The following is a 15,307-nucleotide window of genomic DNA, read 5'->3' as shown; positions in this document are numbered from 1 at the left end:
CGCCCGAGGCAGGATTCGAACCTACGACCGTAGCAGCAACGCGGCTCCGGACTGGAGCGCTCAGAACCGCTCGTCCACAGCGGACAGCGCTACGAGTGCTGCTAATACAAACAGAAAGTAACTTCCAAAGGATAAAAGGATAAGTATCATGTCTTTAGCAAAGAACTCTTCTGAGTTTGAATAGCAAATTGTATTCGAATTTTTGAATGGCGGAATATTCGGATGTTTTCCAATCAGTCAATAATAAAGACTTACAGACTTAAGAAGTTCAGCTGACTCTCTTTTTTCTTGAACTTGAAATGAAACTACTGTTGATTAGTCGCTTTGGGAGAGAGTGATTTATTTTACAAGGGAGCGAAATGATTATCGATTAAGTTACCTGGTACAAATCTTTCTGACATCTACGGAGGTATGTGAATGGTTCAGCTGTAACCTCTCGCAGCCATGGCTTCGCCAGAACTGAAATCATAACATAATGAACACACGTTATGTTACAGAGTCAGTTACTTTTTTCCACTGTTAAAACCATAATTGGAAAACTATAGCATAGTATCGGGTTTGTTCCCACTAAATACAACCGTCGATCAGGTGAAAATATTATTTAGCGATGTGGAGTGTAAGTGCTGCACGATCAAGCACAGTAAGCTGTCGTCCGATCTCTATGTCATCCATGAAAGAAAGAAAAAATAAGAAAAAGCTGTGTAGCTATTTAATCATAAAATGGCCACTACTGTAAAACATCAGTAGCAAATACTCGAACGTGACAGAAGACACTGGTCACCTCCCAATATCGTGGCAGACCTCCGACTGCCCAGCGTGGTGCAGAAACTCGATGTGGCATGGACTCAACAAGTCGTTAGAAGTCACCTGCTGAAATACTAAGCCATGCTGCCTCTATAGCCATACATAACTGTGAAAGAGCTGCCGGTGCAAGATTTTATTCACGAACTGCCTCTAGATTATGTCAATTTATATTCGATGCGTGGGATTATCATTAGGTCTAATTGTCCGAAATGTCGTTCAAAGTAGTCGCGAATAGTTGTGGCATTGTAACATGCCGCATTATCATCCATAACAATTCCATTTTTCTTGGGAACATGAAGTCCACGAATGGTTGAAAACGGTCTTCAAGTAGCCAAACGTAACCAATTCCAGGCAATGATCGGTTCAGATCGTCCAGAGAATATATATCATTTCATGTAAACACTACATAATTTCCCCGCATAACCCTAACTTATACAATAGTCATTCTCTGGATGTAGCCACTGGATCAAGTGAAAGAGGGAGGGGCTGGCATTTTCAAGGAGATAGGCACTATGCTACGTGGCCTGTTTTTTTGTGCCTGAATAGCTGTGTGCAAGTCGTTGAAATACCTCGTGGCTAGCTGAAGTGTTCCTCACTCACAATGATTCCATAAGTATATATAAGTAAACTGTGTTTGAACAAGAAAAACTTCGAACACAAACTGTCTGCTGCTTCTGATGCCGTACAACATAAGAAAATAAACGTTCTCGAGAAATTCTTCTTAGTAATGAACTCTAGCTGACCCCACGCGGACAGAAATAATCGCGTGTCGGATAGATACAATTTTCCTATTAGCTTTCGGAGATGCAGTGGACGCATCTAGAGCTGCATATCTCGAGTGATTCCCGTTGTCATCTTCTGCGCCCTCTAGCTGGTTACCTAAAAGCTCTCTGGGGTTGAGCCGGATACCGCGGAAACCAGTATGAAAGTAGCGGTAGAGCTGGCGATAACTCGCTAAGTAGAGATGCGTTGCGGGTTAGCGGTACCGAAGGCGAAGTCTAGAGACACACCAGTGTGTAAAAAATACAATTTATGGTACCATACTTGTAGAAAGACACCGTCAACAAAAATCTCAATTGCTTCTCAAGTTTTACTTATTTATTTAATTAATTAATTTATTTCAGTAGTCAATCTCTCCTTCCAGTACCACTGCAGATCTTTCCCGATGCGTAAACAGACGTTCAGCCATCCTGTCGTTTCTTATTGTAAGTGTTTTGCATACATTCCTCTCCTCGCAGATGCTGTAAATCTAATTATCAACATTTGGCCGTAGCACAAATTCTCAAATGTTTCGATTTTCTTCTGATCCGGTCTTCCCACAATCCATGTTTCATAACCACACAATACTGTGCTCCAAGTGCATATTCTCAGAAATTTCTTCTTCAAATTAAGGACTATGTTTCACACTAGCAGGCTAAGTAACGCCCTCTTTTCAGGTGCTAGTCTGCCTTTTACATCCTGCTTGCTTCGCCTACATAGGTAATTTTGCAGCCTAGCAAGCAGAATTCCTTAACGTCTTGTACTTCGTGATCCACATCGCTGTTCTCATTTCTACTGCTTCTCATTCCTATTGTTTTCCTTCCTTTTATACTCAGTCCAACTGTTGAAAGCAAGGGGAAACTAGAGCCGTAATTTTTCCCGAGGGCATGAAGCTTTACTGTATGTTTAATGATGATGGCATCCTCTTGGGTAAAATATTCAGGAGCTAAAATATCCCCCATTCGGATCTCCGGGCGGGGACTACTCAAGACAACGTCGTTATCAAGAGAAAGAAAAGTGGCGTTCTACGGATCGGAGCGTGGAATGTCAGATCCCTTAATCGGGCAGGTAGGTTAGAAAATTTAAAAAGGTAAATGGGTAGGTTAAAGTTACATATAGTGAGAATTAGCGAAGTTCGGTGGCAGGAGGAACAAGACTTTTGGTCAGGCGAACACAGGGTTATAAATACAAAGTCAAATAGGGGTAATGCAGGAGCAGGTTTAATAATGAATAAAAAAATAGGAATGCGAATAAGCTACTACAAACAGCATAGTGAACGCATTATTGTGGCCAAGATAGACACGACGCCCACGCCCACTACAGTAGTACAAGTTTATATGCCAACTAGTTCTGCAGAAGACGAAGAAATTGAAGAAATGTATGAGGAAATAAAAGAAATTATTCAGATAGTGAAGGGAGACGAAAATTTAACAGTCATGGGTGACTGAAATTCGGTGTTAGGAAAAGGGAGAGAAGGAAACGTAGTAGCTGAATATGGATTGGGGTAAGAAATGCAAGATGAAGCCGCCTGGTAGAATTTTGCTCAGAGCACAACTTAATCATAGCTAACACTTGGATCAAGAATCATAAAAGAAGGTTGTATACATGGAAGAAGCCTGGAGATACTAAAAGGTATCATATAGATTATATAATGGTAAGACTGAGATTTAGGAACCAGGTTTTAAAATGTAAGACATTTCCGGGGGCAGATGTGGCCTCTGATCACAATCTATTGGTTATGAACTGTAGATTAAAACTGAAGAAACTGCAAAAAGGTGGGAAGTTAAGGAGATGGTATCTGGATAAACTGACTAAACCAGAGGTTGTACAGAGTTTCAGGGAGTGTGTAAGGGAACAAATGGCAGAAATGGGGGAAAGAAATACAGTAGAAGAAGAATGGGTAGCTTTGAGAGATAGAGTAGTGAAGGCAGCAGAAGATCAAGTAGGTAAAAAGACGAGGGCTAGTAGAAATCCTTGGGTAACAGAAGAAATATTGAATTTAACTGAAGAAAGGATAAATTATTAAAATGCAGTCAATTAAGCAGGCAAAAAGGAATAAAAACGTCTCAAAAATGAGATCGACAGCCAGTGCAAAATGGCTAAGCAGGGATGGTTAGACGATAAATGTAAGGATATAGAGGCTTATCTCACTAGGGGTAAGATAGTTACTGCCTACAGGAAAATTAAAGAGACCTTTGAAGAGAAGAGAACCACTTGCATGGATATCAAGAGCTCAGATGGAAACCCAGTTTTAAACAAAGAAGGGAAAGCAGAAAGGTGGAAGGAGTATATAGAGGGTCTATACAAGGGCGAAGTACTTGAGGACAATATTATGGATATGGAAGAGGATGTAGATGAAGATGAAATGGGAGATATGATACTGCGTGTAGAGTTTGACAGAGCACTGAAAGATCTGAGTCGACACAAGGCCCCGGGAGTAGACAACATTCCATTAGAACTACTGACGGCCTTGGTAGAGCCAGTCCTGACAGAACTCTACCATCTGGTGAGCAAGATGTATGAGACAGGCGAAATACTCTCAGACTTCAAGAAGCATATAATAATTCCAATCCCAAAGAAATCAGTTGTTGACAGATGTGAAAATTACCGAACTATCAGTTTAATAAGTCACGGCTGCGAAATACTTACGCGAATTTTTTACAGACGAATGGAAAAACTAGTAGAAGCCGACCTAGGGGAAGATCAGTTTGGATTCCGTGGAAATGTTGGAACACGTGAGGCAATACTGACCCTACGACTTATCTTAGAAGATAGATTAAACAAAGGCAAACCTACCTTTCTAGCATTTGTAGACTTACAGAAAGCTTTTGACAATGTTGACTGTAATACTCTCTTTCAAATGCCAAAGGTGTCAGGGATAAAATATATGGAGCGAAAGGCCATTTACATTTTGTATAGACACCAAATGGCAGTTATAAGATTTGAGGGGCATGAAAGGGAAGCAGTGGTTGGGAAGGGAGTGAGACAGGGCTGTAGCCTCTCCCCAATGTTATTCTATCTGTATATTGAGCAAGCAGTGAGGGAAACAAAAGAAAAATTCGGAGCAGGTACTAAAATCCATGGAGATGAAATAAAAACTTTGAGGTTCGCCGGTGACATTGTAATTCTGTCAGATATAGGAAAGGACTTGGAAGAGCAGTTGCATGGAATGGATAGTGTCTTGAAAGGAGGATATAAGATGAACAAAAGCAAGACGAGGATAATGGAATGTAGTCGAATCAAGTCGGGTGATGCTGAGGGTATTAGATGAGGAAATGAGACACTTAAAGTAGTAAAGGATTTTTGCTATTTGGGGAGCAAAATAACTGATGATGGTCGAAGTAGAGAGGATATAAAATGTAGACTGGCAATGGCAAGGAAAGCGTTTCTGAAGAAGAGAAATTTGTTAACATCGAGTATAGATTTAAGTGTCAGGAAGTCGTTTCTGAAAGTATTTGTATGGAGTGTAGCCATGTATGGAAGTTAAACATGGGCGATAAATACTTTAGACAAGAAGAGAATAGAAGCTTTCGAAATGTGGTGCTACAGAAGAATGCTGAAGATTAGATGGGTAAATCACATAAGTAATGAGGAGGTGTTGAATAGGATTGGGGAGAAGAGAAGTTTGTGGCACAACTTGACTAGAAGAAGGGATCGGTTGGTTCTGAGGCATCAAGGAACCACCAATTTATCATTGGAGGGTAGCGTGGAGGGTAAAAATCGTAGAGGGAGACCAAGAGATGAATACACCAATAGATTCAGAAGGATGTAGGTAGCCGTAGGTACTGGGAGATGAAGAAGCTTGCACAGGATAGAGTCGCATGGAGAGCTGCATCAAACCAGTCTCAGGACTGAAGTCCCCAATAACAACAGTGCACAGTCCACATTCTGTACTCATTAGAATATTTATTCCATTCAACATGTTCAGGATCTCTACTTCACTTTTACTCAAAATGGCCATGTTATGAGGGCATCTTATCACTGATGACCTTTCAACTTGAATCAATCCCAATCTTGTCCATTTATGTTGTATTCATTGCTTCTTTGATGTATGAATTGAAGAGTAGGGTCAAATGACTATATCCCTATCTTACACTCTTTTTATTCCGGGCTCTTGGTCTTGTCATTCCAACCTTACAGCTTTCTGTTCATACGCTTATTCGTATATGTTTAAGACAGACACCCTACGTAATGGAGGTGGTACAACCCCATAGCGGTACAGGACTGCATGATGGATCATTAAACCTGTAGTCATGAACTGTAATTAATTAAACTTGCGATTAGATGCCATCGCTACTCAAGATCAGACAGACATTCGTTCTTCAAAGTGGTCGATTATATTTAAAGTCATTCATAATTTCTAGTGCATGCTTTATGAATATTGTTGGTAACTTTATATTGTATTGTTTTTACAATGAAAGGTTGGAAATTGGCCAGAATAATCTAACAGCATCTTGTAAGTATGTGTTTTATAGTTTATAGTATATGAATTATAGTTCTTACTCAATTGTCTAACATGGATTCAGTAACGTGTGGCGTAATAGAAATTTTGTATGGGTGAGTTGAGGAGAGCATTTTATGCAGCATGCGAAAACCGTTACGACTAAAATCCAAGAAGCCCAGGATTAGGAAGCAATATGTCAGAACAAATAGTGGAGAAATCCACACAACATTGTTCTAGCAACAGTACCAGAGATATCCATATCCCGTTGAACATCAACCAGTAATGTTAATGAGCGATGTAGTGGAGGACCTTAAATTACCAACGATCCGTAGAATGGTAGGGAGGCCATTAGAGATCTTATTTGGAGCAGTCAAATGGTTATATTATCTCACATTCTCATTCGTACTGTACTTCCGTTAAAACATACTGGTATTTTGTCTTCCAGGGTGCTGATTTTTGTGGAATCGTGTCCATAATATGTGGGCTCTATTTTCAGTTCCACCCGATGACTGACTGACGGTATTGACCCTAACGTCTCAGTCTCTGTGAACGGCCAAAATTCCCGATCTTGTCGTTGGCTGCCATATGACGTGGGAACTTCCATCTTGTTCGGACACTGTACCTCGTTAGGGCAGTTTCCTCTGCTGACAGCATTCTTAAAAGTGAATAGCTTCAAACGTTTGTCATTATAACTGAGTTGTCAAGAAAGCAGCCACCCAAAAAGAAACCCATTTGTGACTAACGATAATGCCTGTTCTTCACTCAAGTGTCCAGAGGTGTTCATTACTGGGCGAGATCCCTCTAGCTTTCCATCAGGCATCGCACTGGGCAAACCATTCTCATCGAAGCGGTTATTTCAGCTAAGTCGTTGCTGCCTGGCTTCTGGGAGAGTGCCATGTGCCTGTTATGGCTTAAGCATGCCCTCTTGTAGTACCCCTCTGACAGTGAAGGATTACTACGTGTATCGCCTTGCCTTCGCTTGACTTGAATAACTAAAGTGTATTGTTCGACAATAGCGTTGTTTTCTTTACGATACATTATCCATTTTGAGCTCATATGTTGATAGACGTCCCCACTAAAGCTGCATTGTTAATTTAAGAAAACTGAATCGTTTTTTTAAGAACATTATAAGTTCCTTTTGTGATAACTGTTTCCATTTACTGCCGACACAGGCACGTATATATAACTCCATATTGTATTCTTGACTTGATGAATGCCTAAAGCATATTGTCCTGTACTAGTTTTATTTATATTAAATATGTTTTGAGTTCATACTGTATGTTGTGGTATCCACTACATCCTTAGAACTACACATTTTGCTTAGTTGCAAAAACATTGTTTAACTTTCTCTCCTTTTCAAATCGATTTCGGTTACGGCTGAGAAGTACGTATGTTTGAGCTGTCTGTCACAATCTCCACTTGAGCCTGTAACCAGTCGCTGATATTGGCTATGTTACACTTCTGGCCATTAAAATTGCTACACCACGAAGATTACGTGCTGCGAAATTTAACCGACAGGAAGAAGATCCTGTGATATGCAAATGATTAGCTTTTCAGAGCATTTACACACGGTTGGCGCCGGTGGCGATACCTACAACGTGCTGAAATAAGGAATGTTTCCAACCGATTTCTCATATACAAACAGCAGCTGACCGGCGTTAGCTGGTGATACGTTGTTGTGATGCCTCGTGTAAGGAGGAGAAATGCGTACCATCACGTTTCCGACTTTGATAAAGGTGGGATTGTAGCCTATCGCGATTGCGGTTTATCGATCGCGACATTGCTGCTCGCGTATGTCGAGATCCAATGACTGATAGCAGAATACGGAATCGGTGGGTTCAGGAGGGTAATACGGAACACCGTGCTGGATCCCAACGGCCACGTATCACTAGCAGTCGAGATGACAGGCATCTTACCCGCATGGTTGTAACGGATCGTGCAGCCACGTCTCGATCCCTGAGTCAACAGATGGGGACGTTTGCAAGACAACAACCATCTGCACGAACAGTTCGACGACGTTTGCAGCAGCATGGACCATCAGCTCGGAGACCACGGCTGCGGTTACCCTTGACGCTGCATCACAGACAGGAGTGCCTGCTATGGTGTACTTTTAGCGACGAACCTGGGTACACGAATTGCAAAACGTCATTTTTTCGGATGAATCCAGGTTCTGTTTACAGCATCATGATGGTCGCGTCCGTGTTTGGCGACATCGCGGTGAAGCGTGTACTCGTCACCGCCATACTGGCGTATCACCCGGCGTGATGGTCTGGGGTGCCATTGGTTACACGTCTCAGTCACCTCTTGTTCGCATTGACGGCACTTTGAACAGTGGACGTTACATTTGAGGTGTGTTACGACCCGTGGCTGTACCCTTCATTCGATCCCTGCGAAACCCTAAATTTCGGCAGGATAATGCACGACCGCATGTTGCAGGTCCTGTACGGGCCTTTCTGGATACAGAAAATGTTCGACTGCTGCCCTGGCCAGCACATTCTCCAGATCTGTCACCAGTTGAAAAAGTCTGGTCAATGGTGTCCGAGCAACTGGCTCGTCACAATAAGCCAGTCACTACTCTTGATGAACTGTGGTCTCGTGTTGTAGCTGCATGGGCAGCTGTACCTGTACACGCCATCCAAGCTCTGTTTGATTCAATGCCCAGGCGTATCAAGGCCGTTATTACGGCCAGAGGTGGTTGTTCTGGATACTGATTTCTCAGGATCTATGCACCCAAATTGCATGATAATGTAATCACATGCCAGTTCTAGTATAATATCTTTGTCCAATGAATACCCTTTTATCATCTGCATTTCTTCTTGGTGTAGGAATTTTAATGGCCAGTAGTGTAAATTACTAAACCCAGAAAATGAGATCTAGCGTAGACAGCTGACATAGGCAATCACTTTGCGGAGGGGAAGTTTTTCATTCTGTTAACAGAAACTGAAAACTGTTGCAGAAAGCCTAAATAATAGGGTGTCGCTGCCGGTGAATAATCAGCGAATGGAGTGCCTGGTCAATAGCATTAGGCAGTCCAAGAGCTGTGTGACAATAGTTCAGCTACCAAAGAATCCAGCGGCGCAGTAAATGTTTAAGAAAAATGTAAAAAACAGCTTGTATTCTGATGACATATGTGTGTCAACTGCTAATGGCCACAACCCAGAAAAACATGGTAAATTAGGATTTTTAAATGTAACTATTGAGTATAAAAGCTAGTTAATGGTTTTAAGTGGCACCTGACTGTAAACATTATGGAGAAATTTAGTGGCCTCCAATGTAATTTCTGCGTGAACTGATTTAACAGTTTGGCTCTGGCTTTTTAACTCTGCTAAACTATTGTATATTTGTGTGACTGATTTGGAAGGGTAGATAGCTTAAAGTTAGTTTTGAATAAAATAGAATTTAATCACTCTGCGCAATTGAGCTGCTCATAGAAACTTCGAATTTTGCTCACAAAACACCCTCAGCAGTTGCTGTAGCTGAACGAAGCCAGATTCTGATCAGAAATTACTGATTTTTTCACTTTTCTTAGCGGATATGACGGAAGCCTCTTTTCTCTAGGCAAATTGGCCTAATGATGAAGCACGTACGACCCACGGATTAAGTAGGCAATTATATGTTAGAGTCCAAGAACTGCAAGTAATTTTGGACACTGAGCGTTCAGAATGATACTGTGTTGTTACGTATTTGAATCCTGTACCTTAACCACCACTCCGAGCGAGCCCAGACTGTGGTAAGACACTGGACTCCTACTCAGGAGCTCAAACGTTCAAATCGTGATCGCACCAACAGTAAATCACGACAAGAGAGGCACAGCATTAAGTTACCGTCAAAGATGACCGGCCACTAATCTGGGGAACTGTACGACATTGTCACAATAAAAGTAATAAATAGTTGTCCCACTAAGAAGCCAGGACGGTACTATTACGGAATTTTTTATCTAACTTTAGCGAACTGAAAAATATCCACACAGTGCTGTCGTTCTTTCATTTTAATTATTTTGCATGGATTGATAATTTCGAAACTAGTCTAAGGATTTAGATTTACTTCGCAGCTTTTGCAGATGACAGTACCACACCAACCTGCATCAGCGTACCCACGCGAGATATTGTGCATGCATGCGCAGTTGCCTGTTTAGTCTCCACCACTGACACACATTTTTTTTCTTCCCCGTTATGCACACGGCATGGAACGCATTACAACGAACTATGCTAGCAAGAACAATAGAGGAAAAGAAAACTCGGTAAAAAACACTAAAATTTCTCTTGTATGTGGAGAATATATTTTTCCAGTGCTACCAGGATTTAAATGTCATAAAGGAAACCCGAAAAAAATCTGACGCATTATATGAAACACGCCACACCAAAGCAAGTATAAACTGGACAAAGAGCATCCTGGTGTATTATTCAGTTGAAATTTTCGTGGTACGCATCTCTACATGTACATACGTTAATGTTGAAATTAAATTTCTCTTAGATCCTAAAATGTTACCTAGAAACTTGTACTGATACAGATCCAGAAATATCTCAGTTACTTCTATCTTACAGAATGGTGATGAGCTGATACAGTTTTCATGCAAAGATATTATCTTTCGTATTCCTATTTCTGTCAAGTTTGATCCTTTGCAATTGCTGCAAGTGCTTTTTGGCACATCGTCACGACGAAACTATTGAACAAACAGATGTAAGAAGGGATGTAATCACCTGATGCATGATCTAGTCTTCCTTTCAACTAAAAATATGGATGATTACTATAGACATCATGTTGTAGTTGTAATTTGACAGAGAGTCTGAATATTTATTCTGCTATCCACATGAATTATCTGGAAAAATAGCGAATTACCAAGAAGGGATTAGATAGCGAAATTTCTGGTCGTTGACATTCCGCATACTGGCAGTGACACGTTGTTAACAACCGGGCTAGCCCCAAAGATTATCTGTAGGTTACAGCTTTGGGAAACATCCTGGTCGTGGGTTTATCTCAAGATCAAGTGGATAATTCAAAGACACACGTGCTAAGTGTGGACGAGCGTCGTCCTACTGAAAAGTGGCACCACGATAGCGTTATACGAGTGGTATATGTATGTCGAATGAAGTTCGTGACACACTGTTGTGAGGTTAGAGTTCTCTCAGTTAGTGCCAACCTTGAGCTGATGCAATACCCTGTACTTCCGCACACCATGACTCTCCAGGTGAACTCACCAAATCATGTCACTTGGTGGCCACCATACCAGACGAGGAGGGTCACCTGTAAAGAACTGCAATTCGTCGCTGAACACAAAGAGACGCCATTCATCAGCAGTTCCTGTTTCCCGACTTCGCCACAACTCCAAACGTAGCAGTTTTTGTTGTGGTGTTAATGGAACCTATTCATGTGACAGTAATTCCCTTATCCAACTACTGCTTCTCTCCGACCATTGATGCGGGATGACAGAATGTCGTAAATCACCCATTACATATTCTCGAATAGCAGGGGCAGATGTGATAAGCTTACGTTGATCTAGTTGCAGAATGCGGCAATCCTCCTTTGTAGTGGTCAGATGTGTCCGACCAGAACCTTTACGACTAGCATGTCTGCCCTCAAGTTTCTATGCATATGAACACTGAGCCATTGTCACGCCCGAGAGATTCAGAGGTCTGGATGTTGCATTTTTTGACCAGATGGCCAAATAGATACCTATAATGAAGCCTCTTTAAAACACTTGTGAAGGTGTCTCACATGTATATACAGCATCTCTGTGTCTTACTCAACATCTGAGTCGGTTCTTGTTCCTTGTATAACCTACTAGGCCTGCTGACAACACTAAACACGAACAAAACTTAGGCATCAATTCTTTCTGCTGTAGAGAAAGTTGTTTTTTGTCATGAGGAAAGAACTATTCCTATGTGCGGTAAATATAAATTGCTGAGCTTTAAAGCTCTGCATTGAATCGGAAGCTTCAAGCCTACCGGCCGATGTGGCCGAGCGATTCCAGACGCTTCGTTCTGGAACCGCGTGACCGCTACGGTCGCAGGTTCTAGTGCTGCCTCGGGCTTGGATTTGTGTGATGTCCTTAGGTTAGTTAGGTTTAAGTAGTTCTAAGTTCTAGGGGACTGATGATTTCAGCTGCTAATTCCCATGGTGCTCCGAGCCATTTGAACCTTCAGGCCTCGGAGAGCAAATAGAAATTATGAAACTTGGCAGGCAAGTTTGAATGTTTCTTTCATTTCATATGAATTTGGTTTTGTTATCGGAGGGTAATAAGGGCGTAGATTCCATTTACAATACTGAAAATATAAAAATCCACTAGTTACAGTTTGCATGAAGAGGTTGGGAACCATTTCATATTCTTCCACTATCTGTCTGGAATAATTGTGCTATTAATTGAATAAATTATTACGTTCATGGAAAACTTGTTTGTGTGGAACACCTTCCTTTCATATTAAATAATTTCCCTGTGAAATCTCCACTACAGGATCTATAGTTAGAGCTTTAATTCATTCTTGTTATGCATTAAATGTGTCTAAACTAAACTATACCTTGGTTGTCAAAGGCGTGTCCATCTCGTTATTAATTTTCTGGACACGCACGCCAAACACACTTAAGTCATCTACTGTATATGCCACTGACACTGGGTTTTGTCTACCGAGGGGCAACACAGTGCGACTAAGGATTTCCCATAAAGCATGTGCGCACCGATTTTCAGCACGAAAGTGTAAATTGCATCTTCAATATTTCAGACTTGATGAATACCGTTTCGACCTTTCATCTCAGCAATGTGGCAAGCTACTCCGCAACACACCTAGTAAGCACAGATCGCTGTAACCACCGCAGTAGACTCAACTTTCTGCTTCTGAAACCTATCTACGTGCTGAGAGAGAACGCTTCATTCTAATGTTCTGTAGATGCAACGTTATTTAAGAAAGTGACATTCACAGGACTTAAATAGAGTCAACAATGAAAGTAATATGGCGGCGTACACGTACAAGTAAGAAAGAAATGACTGCGTTGAAATGGAATTAATTCATAAATATGTTCGTTAATAAATAAATACGTCGGTACAATACAATACTACACAGCACGATACGCCTGAATATCACAATGAGCATACGTGAAGCCATATCCTCAGCACACAACGTTTAATAAGACATGAACTCTTTTATACTCTATGAGAAGATGATAACTTTGAATCTAGCGACGGCGTATCGAAAAGATAACATTCTTCACTATAATCAGTTTTCATTTAGTCATAATTGAAGAACGTACAATATTTCATTCCTCCACGTGGATGAATACTGCCACTAGCCTGAACTCGAAGTAGTCGCGAGTGAACAGTGCAAGAATCTAGAAAGCACTGTCGAAACAACCTAACGAACTCATCTAAGACTCACCACGACAAGTAATTCTAGCGATTTCACCCACTTTCTCAGCACTGTAGAATCTCTAAACAAGTTCAGACCGACACCAGACAAATCGACTTCTTGTACCAAAAGATACCTCTCGCCAGAGTAAGTACAGAGCACAGCAAGGCACAGAAACGGAATCACAATCATAATGGCGGATGCCCAGATGTTCAGAAACACCTTGAAACTTCTCAACCACGGAAGCTGCACCAAGATGAGAAAGTGTTCAGTGGACTAGCACAGAGGCTGTGCAAAGAACTTATTTCTTTTGATAGAAGATTAGTAGACGCAGGCAGGTAGTGTAAAGATATATGTTGTGATTAACTATATGCAAAATGTAGTGGATAAAAGTGAAATTGCGAAGTGAATTGCAATCATTTACATACTCGACGATGGTGTATGTACAAACTTACGCTGATATCCGATCACGTCTTCTAGGCTTTCACTCCATTTGTCAATTGGTCCCACGTGAACTACTGTCATCAGCGTAATCATCATTATTACTCGCCATTTGATAACCATTTCTGAGCCAAGACCTCCTACGGACTTTTCACACGTCCCAGATTTCTGTTGTGTACACCCACGTTTTCCTGAATATTTTCTAATACCATCCACTCACTTTCATCGGTTGCTCACCTCGCTATTTTGTTGTGTCTTAGAACCCAACAAATAACTCTCCCGATGCGTCTGTCATGGATTCCCCTGCATACATGTCCTGGCTACAATCTTACCATGGCAGTTACAAATTACGTCTTCTGTTCCAGTCTGTTCCGCACCGATTTGTCTGTTTTCCGTCTTTCGCAGTAAACGCCAGCCTGTATCTACCCATTGCTACCTTACCAGACTTTTAGGATTATAATTCTTCCTTTCACTGCCTTAAATCGAACGCGGTAGTACATATTGGTTATAAATTTATAAATTTCCGTTTCACACACATAGGTTAGTTTCTTTTGTACAAAGCCTTCTTCCTTATTGTGTCATACTCACATTAGTTACCATGGAAAGCATATTTTATAAAAGAGTGTAACAACCATGTACTTAATGTTCAGGAGAGAACAGCGTTATGGGAAGAACGTCATTCTTCATGATTCAAATATTAGAGCACAAACTTAAAGTGTGATGATGGAATCGAGTTCGACGCTGAAACAGGAACTGATTATCTTGCAACTAATGCAGAGCCAGTGAGAACTTTGGAATTTCAGAGACTACAAAGACAATCAGTACACGTCAGCTTTAAATTCAGCGAAGGTTTTGTACTGTATACTCAACAACGCTGTATATTGCAGACTGTGCTCAAAATGTCTATCATCGCATTCAATACAGATATAACAACTTAGCAAAAACTTCTGAAGCACTCTACCAGGTACAAAAGGCATCGCACGAGTCTCGTTGGACGCTGTAAGTATCCTAAGGAGATGTGTTTCTTCTCCGGGAACTGCTGCCACGTTCACGAAGATTTTGATACCCACCCACCCCTTCCAAAAATCATCAACAGGCGTAAGGTTAGATAAAGAGAATGAGGCGTTGGGATTTGTGGCTTGGGTACGTCAAGTATTTGGACTGAAAAGGGTGTAGGTGCTTCGAACAGCTGCATTCAGTATATTATCTTTGCTCAACTTAAGAGTGTATGTGAGCAAAGAGCAAATGATGATAATAAATATAAGTGAATCTGCTCAACATTATGTAGTATAAATGAAAGGTTTGCCGTGTAAAGGATACATTAGAAAAGCGATGGCACCAGTTATTGAATTTCAGCTCACACTTCAAATACTTAATTAGTCAGTTAATTACTGAACCATGGACCTTGCCGTTGGTGGGGAGGCTTGCGTGCCTCAACGATACAGATGGCCGTACCGTAGGTGCAACCACAACGGAGGGGTATCTGTTGAGAGGCCAGACAAACATGTGGTTCCTGAAGAGG

This window comes from Schistocerca piceifrons, chromosome 5 (genome assembly GCF_021461385.2).
Source record: "Schistocerca piceifrons isolate TAMUIC-IGC-003096 chromosome 5, iqSchPice1.1, whole genome shotgun sequence".
In the NCBI taxonomy this organism is placed as follows: domain Eukaryota; kingdom Metazoa; phylum Arthropoda; class Insecta; order Orthoptera; family Acrididae; genus Schistocerca; species Schistocerca piceifrons.
This window is presented reverse-complemented; position numbering follows the sequence as displayed.